The sequence below is a fragment of the Phodopus roborovskii genome, unplaced genomic scaffold, assembly GCF_943737965.1.
Source record: "Phodopus roborovskii unplaced genomic scaffold, PHOROB, whole genome shotgun sequence".
Taxonomy (NCBI): Eukaryota; Metazoa; Chordata; class Mammalia; order Rodentia; family Cricetidae; genus Phodopus; species Phodopus roborovskii.
In genome coordinates this window covers 72595839-72601838 of record NW_026126418.1, presented here as the reverse complement: position 1 = coordinate 72601838, position 6000 = coordinate 72595839, and positions in this window count along the sequence as shown.

Genomic DNA, 6000 nt, shown 5'->3' with positions numbered 1-6000 from the left:
GGATGGCCTTGAACTCACAGAGATCCACCTGCCTCTGCCGTCCAAGTGCTGGGATTAAAGGAGTGCACCACTACCACCCAGCTGTATTTGCTTTGTTTTTTAAAGTTTGTTTGTTTAATGTGTCTGGGTGTTTGCCTGCATGCATGCATATCTGTGCTCCATAAGCATGCCTGGTACCCGCAGAGGCCAGAAGAATGACTCAGATCCCCTGGAACTGAGTCACAAACTGTTGTGAGCTGCCAAGTGGATGCTGTGAACTGAACCACTGTGAGAGCAGCAAATGCTCCTATAACTGCAGAGCCACCCTTCCAACCCTTATTTGTTTTTTGAAACATTATTACTATACAGCTCTGACCAACCTGTAACTCACTATGCAGACCAAGCTGGCTTTGAATTTGAAGAGATCCTCCTGTCTCAGCCTTCCGAGTGGTAGGATTCCAGGCATGTGCCACAATGCCCACTGCACCAAATGGACTATTAGAAGGTTGTTGGGACTGGTTGTTGGGGTTGATTAGAGAAAATGCTGCTGGGGGTGCATCTTTGAGCTGTGTGTGCTGTTGAGACAAAGAGTCTAGGTGACCCGGTACTCCGTCCTCTGTCTTCTGAACGCTTCAATTAAGGGCCTGTGCTACTACACCCAGATGAAGAGATTATGTTTTATTGTTTGAGACAGGGTATCACTCTGTGGACCACGCTGTTCTCACACTTACAGAGATCCACATGCTTTTGCCTCCCGAGTGCTGGGTTGGAGGTATATGTCACCACACCCTGCTCTCAAGGGCACATGTACCCAGGTCCTCCCTCCGTCTATGTGGTTGTGCTCCCTGGCTCCTATGACTTAAACAGTCTCTCACAACATGCTTTTCCACAGCTATGCTTCTTGCCATACCTAGGACCTGAAAGCAACTGCACCAGCAACCATAGGTTGCTGAAAGTGTGCCCCCAAATCAAACATTCCTTCTACTGTTTTGTTTGTGTCAAAGGTTTTGTCCTAATTTAAAAAACAAAAACAAGAACTGACCCCTGTATCGCGGTAAATAAGGATCAGGATAAACAAATAGGCCGAATAGATGTTTATTCAGGGAGAAATAACTTACAACCTAGACAGATGAACACCAGGAAATTCAACCCGATCCTCTCCTGTCCGAGTCACGCCAGAAAGAGAGCGCCTTTCCTGGCCCCCTCCAACCTCCTTCCACAGGTCACTCCGCCCATGGCTCCACCCCAATGGGCGTGGTCAGTGCCACAGAACTACCTCACTACACCCCTGCCACAGAGTGAATGCAAAAGACACTGGGGGTTTAGTCTGCTCAGACACAGAAAGAGCTGGGTGCTCATGGCTCACATCCTCAGAGCAAGCAAGAAGAATGAAAAAGCAACTTTTCTTTTCTTTTCTTTTCTTTTCTTTTCAGACTGACCAGCCTGGGACATCCAGGGACAGGAAATCCAGACAACCCCAGCTGTTATCCAGAGCCACTTTCTTTTCTTTTTTCCCTTTTTCTTTCCTTTTCTATATAGCACTAGCTGTCCTGGACTCACTCTGTAGACCAGGCTGGCTTCAAACTCACAGGGATCCACCTGTCTCTGCCTCCCAAGTGCTGGGATTAAAGGTGTGTGCCACTACACCTGGCTAGAGCCACTTTCGTTTAAAAACAAATCGTTTTATTATTATATTTGTATGAGTGCTTTGCTTACATGCATGTAGGTATACCACATGCATGTCTGATACCTGCTAAGGCCAGAAGGTATTGGATTGCTGGAACTGGTTATGGATTATTTTGAGCTACCATATATGTGCTAGGAATCAAACCCAGGTCCTCTGCAACAGCAACAAGTGCTCCTAACCACTGAGCCATCTCTCCATCCCTTCTGGAGCTACTTGTTGGGAACAGGTAAACTATAACTACAGGAGTCATTTGGTGGTGGCTTTGGCAATGGGGCCCAGGGCCTTGCATTTGTTTGGCAAGTTCTCTACCACCAAGCTGCCTCTCTAGCCTTCTTTTCCTCTTTTCTTTTCTTTTTCTTTTTTTCCAAAACAGGGCTTCTCTGTAGCTTTGAAGCCCTGTACTGGAACTAGCTCTGTAGACCAGGTTGGCCTCGAACTCACAGAGATCTGCCTGACTCTGGCTCTGAGTGCTGGGATTAAAGGCATGTGCCACCACTGCCCACCCCACCTTTTTTTTTTATTATTATGTATTTATTTTATTTTTGAAACAGGGTCTTGCTATATTCCCAGACTGGCCTTGAACTGATGTACATAGCCCAGATAAACATTAATTTTCAATCCTTCTCAGTCTCCGGAGTAGCTTGGGAATCCAGGCTTGTGCCACCAGGTCAGACTTCAAGGGTGATTTTGATGGACAGCTGAAGGCTGAGGGTGAAACCTACTAGGTTCAATCTGAGGAAGATCACCTCTGAAAGAGAGGTAGTCCTTGTGAAATATATCCAGAGAAAGGAGCAGAAGGCAGATGGAATTCATTACCCCCTCACACACTGCCCAGGTCTTCCCAAAAGGCTTATTTCACCTGAAGATGGCAGAAGGCTCCCATTTCTTTATGTCCGAGCACACTAACCAGACTATAGGGCATCCTAGAGATCAGCTGCAAATGCTTTGAACGGACTCTGAGCAGGAATGCTGAGTATCTAGGAATGCAAGGAAGACAAGTGCACGGGTAGGAGCTGACAGGGGACCAGCCCGGCTCTCAACCAGATAAACACAAGGCCATCACCCAGGAAAGGCTTAATTACTTCAACTCTGAGTATCTGATCCTCAGCAGAACTGCAAGTTATGCCAAAAGGGAAGGGGAAAAACCCAAATCCAAAACAACACAGTCTGAGGTGACAAAGTCATGATGAGACTCTGACTCAGGTATGATGGATGCTGGAGAGGCACCAGACAGGGCATTTAAAGTAGCTCTGGTGGATACGGGATGGGACCTACTAAAGGGTGTGGAGTGGATAAGTGGTGGAAGCAGGAAGGTCCAATCCCAGATCTGAAGGAAGGGTATGGGGCTTTCCACCTTATCATGGGCACAGAGTGACTTTGGTGAGCCTGTCCGTGCAACAGACCCTATGGGGTGGGGGTGGGGAGCTGGATATCAAGAAATAATCACAGGAGGGGCAAAGGGGAAATGAGAGTCAGAGACAACAGGGGCTCCAGGAACAAGGGGTAAGATCTGAAGACACAGCAGAGCAGTGTGGGAACATCAGGAGGCAGAAGATGGATGGAGCTGAAGTAGAGGTCAGTGCCGGGCACAGTGGTTCATGCCTGTAATGCCAACACTTGGGAGACAGAGGCATAAAGATCAGGAATTCAGAACCAACCTAGCTTACACAGGATGGTTGAAGCCAGCCTGGGCTGCATGAGATAAAAAAAAGAAAATGGGCCAGGCAGTGCTGGTGCACGTCTTTAACCCCAACACTCCTGAGGCAGAGGAAGGCAGATCTCTGTGAGTTCGAGAACAGCCTGGTCTACAAATTGAGTCCCAGGACAGCCAGGGCTGTTACACAAAGAAACCCTGTCTTGAAAAATCAACAATTAACTAACTAATTAATTAAAAAAGAAAGAAAATGGGTCTGAGGTAGGGAGGACTGGAGATTAGCTCAGTTGGTAGAGTGCATATCTAGCTGGTTAGAAACCCTGGTCCCAGGGCTGGAGAGATGGCTCAGAGGTTAAAAGCACTGACTGCTCTTCCAGAGGTCCTGAGTTCAATTCCCAGCAACGACATGGTGGCTCACAACCATCTGTAATGAGATCTGCTGCCCTCTTCAGCCCTTCAGGGATACATGCAGATACATACATAATGAAAGAAAGAAACCCTGATTCCAGTGCTACACACAGATCATCTGCTGGTACACACTTGTAATCCCAGCACTAGGGAAGTAGAGTATTAGAGGCAGGAGGATCAGAAGTTCAAGATTATTGATAGCTACATGGTAAGTTTGAGAATAGCCCATGCTATGTGAGCCCAAAGGGAAGTGGAAAAGAAGAAAGAGGGGGGTCAGAGGCCAGAGGCCCAGTACAATGGTTGAAAATTCATAAATCTAATGACAGACAGCAAGGCACAAACTTTGGAAGCTCAGAGAAGCAACAAAATCCAAAGAATGGCTGAATACCTTTTATCCTGGCACTGCGGAGGCAGAGCAGGTAGATATCTATGTAAACCTATTCTGCATTGCAAGTTCCAGGCCAGCCAGGGCTTTATAGAGAGAACCTATCTCAAAAAAAACCAAAGGGGAGGAAAAGAGAAAGAAGCTAAGCAGGTGATCTGGGATAGGGGCGTGGCATGAGCTTCAGCACGCTTGTTACTCCAGAGTATAGCTCAGTGTGGTTATGATTCTGAGCAGAAAGGCATACAGTGCACTCCCTCACAACATTGTGTGGGATGCTTACCTTGTTGCCTTGGCAACCATAATGAAACTGATCCCAAACACTCACCTGTGTGGGAGGAACTTGCATTAGAGCTGAACTAACTAAGCAATGCAGGGTCTAAATAGGTTCCTCATTCAGAGGTACAATGGGAGGATGGCTTTGTCCTTTCTGTCCTTCAGGGCTGAGGACAGTGCCTGGAGACAGTTTCTGCTCAGCAATGCTGGCTGTGGCTTTCACCATACAATGACCAATGGCTGCAGTGAGACACTGATCTTCCCAAGACCTTGCCTGGCATTTCACTGGCCCTGGAATTCAGTGGTGAACCTTTGTGTGCAGTTTTGCTAACATGGGTGGATGGATCCTCCATAAAATGTTAGCAAATCCAAATGTTTTATAGTAGAAAAGGGATAGATGAAACGATACACTATGAGCCTTGGGAGGTTTGTTCTAGGAATGCAAGGCTGGTTTAACCCTTGAAAGGCAATATCATTAATATTTACATATTCCACATGTGAAAAGGGAGACACATCATTTGATGATCTCTCTGGGTGGAGAAAAAGCATTTGAAAAATTTGACAAAGATTTATGATAAGACTCTTGGCAAACTAGAAATATCAGGGAACTTCTTATCTGATAAAAGGTATGTACAAGCAACATGCAGCAGGCATAATTAATGGTGAATTATTGAGAGCAGTCCTCTGAGATCACGGACAAACCCGGGCTGCCACCTCTTACCACTTTTAATCGACCACGTACTGGAGGGCTTGGCTAGTGCAATCAAGTGTGAAGAGAGAGATGTCAGAAAGATGGAGGAACAATATAACTGAATATAGAAAAGTGTTTGGCTTCTGTTTTGATCATTATCAACTGCAAAAAGAAGCATCTCTGATGAGGACTGAGAGATGCACTCATTTATGGGTATAAAGACAAAAGCTTAGGGGACAGCTTGTTACCATATCCATTCAACAAAACAATAGTAGCAAGGTCTCCCCTAGGTGTGGCCAGCTTCTCCCTGGGTACTAGGATTCAAAACCCAGGTCTTCATGTTTGCAGACATCCACTTGCTATGGCTTTTACATTCATTATGTCTGTTAGTAGTGCCAGACTTTCTTAAATTAAAAACTGGATATGGGGGAGTCAGCAGGGATAAGGGACAGTGGAATGCTTAGTTCTAAATGGGACATCTACATCCTACCATCTCCCCTCAAGACTCGGGGATCATGGTGGAAGATGCAGCATAATGGTTGTAGAAGCCAGAGCAAGTGAACATCTGTAAAGAAACAGTATTTCCTGGACATGATAGTGCATTTACACACACACACTTACTTAGTAGCTGGAACAGAATAAACAAGACAACAAGACTTGCACAAATCAAGACAACTGAGATTCCAGCATGGATGGGGAAGGAGCTCATGGAGTCCCAACCTATCCTAGGAGCCATGGCTGTAATGCTCAAACCCTCAGAGGCTGCCTTTGCTCCAGTATATGGTCCTACACCCATGTACATACATGCTGAACTATGTGAGTATTAAATTGCCTTGAGTGGACTGACCTGCTAGGCCCCTCTAGAACCACATGGGGCATCACACACACACACACACACACACACACACACACACACACACACA